Below are 1663 nucleotides of genomic sequence, written 5' to 3'. Positions count from 1 at the left end.
AGGACCATCAAAGGAGAAGAGCATGAGCAGAATGTGGGGTCCTATCCAGAGAAACAGAGACACCAGAGATGGAAGCAGAGATGAAAGCATGGAGAGAGAGAGCAGCTGAGGACTCTGGACTCATGAAAAGAGAAAGACTGTGTGCTGGCAGCCAGGTGCTGGTGGCCGGGAGGCAGGCTTGCAGATTGTGTCCTTTGGTTGTTTAAATGATTATATATTCCTGAGTGTTTTTGTGTACATCCTCCCCCACCCCAAAAAAAATAAAAACAACAGAGATAATAGAAGCAAATACTGTTGAATGATTATGCATAGAAGAGATTGTAATCATTGCAATGAAACGATTAATGTAAAACTTATGGTCCCCCATGTAAACGATCACTCAATTCACAATAAAAAGTTAAAAAAAAAAAAATGAGCTATGAAAAACAAAAGCAAAACCTAAGGACTAGGAAAATTCTGTTTTAAAAACAACACATGTTCTAGAATGTAAACCAAAGATGTGGACATGCAAGCTTTTGTTAAAGAGGTTAAGCCTATGGCTAATAGAGATAGCCAAGTACCATAGCTGAAATCCAATCAGGTGGATATCCATGGTCTTCCTTATTCACTCTCCAACTTTCACATGCATAAGAGGAGATATAAACTACTACTGCTTGGGTCAGGTGCACCTTAGTCCACAGGATCTTTACCCTCTTTAAATCCCGTGTCCAAAGTCATCGAGTTAGGAAGTGGCAGGGCAGTGGTTGGAAATCAGGATTTTCAATTCTTAAATTGAGGGCACTTTCTACCATATCAGAAGAGGAATTTAAGGGCCCACACAGCTTGAAAATGACAGACCCATAAGGAGAACAATCTCTTCCTGTTCACCCACAGACTGTGTGTGGTGGCCACCCTGAGCAAATTGACACCCACAGCACCCATTCAGAGACGTTTCTTTCCAGCTGGCGTGGCCGGCAGAGCAGACTCTGGGCCCCCAGCCCTGCCCTCATTGAAACATGTTGCTTTGAAAGTTAAGGCATCTGTGGTTGTGTGCTGCCAAGACTGGGCCCACTGCCCTCTCTGCGGGCACCTTCTCCTTGGAACAACGGGTCCCTGGTTTTCCCAGCACAGAAAGTTGCTTCCACCATCTCAGCTGTCTTCTATGTATGTGGATTGGGCTTCTCACCTCTGGGACCAGGTCAAAGTTGCATATGTGTCATACTTTTGTGTGGGTTACAGGGCAAGACGTTGGTTAGTCCCAACGTCTGTGGAGGCAAATTGTTTCCATCTCTAAATGCAGGAGGTGGTGGTGGTGATTATGTGCCATGGAGTTGTTTTCAACTCATAGTGACCCTGCATAAGGTTTCCACGGCGGCAAATGTTTACAGGAGCAGAAAGCCTCATCTTTCTCCCATGGAACAGCTGATAGTTTTGAACCGCTGAACTTGAGGTTAGCAGCCCAACTCATAACCACTATATTATGTGGTCTCTGTGATCTCTTTAGTGGCTACCTCCAACAGAGGTCACATGAAGACAGCACGAAGGACATTTAAAGATTTTAAGAGATTTAAATGCCAAGATATCATGAACATTTAAAAACATATAAGGAAATTCTGTCACTAAAATAAACCCAGCACTGTGCTCCACATCCAATTGGCCAGTGGATTCTGATGGCTCTACTTTC

Source organism: Chrysochloris asiatica, unplaced genomic scaffold (genome assembly GCF_000296735.1).
Source record: "Chrysochloris asiatica unplaced genomic scaffold, ChrAsi1.0 scaffold00001, whole genome shotgun sequence".
Classification (NCBI taxonomy): domain Eukaryota; kingdom Metazoa; phylum Chordata; class Mammalia; order Afrosoricida; family Chrysochloridae; genus Chrysochloris; species Chrysochloris asiatica.
The sequence above is the reverse complement of the archived record's forward strand: the minus strand, read 5'-3'. Positions refer to the sequence as shown.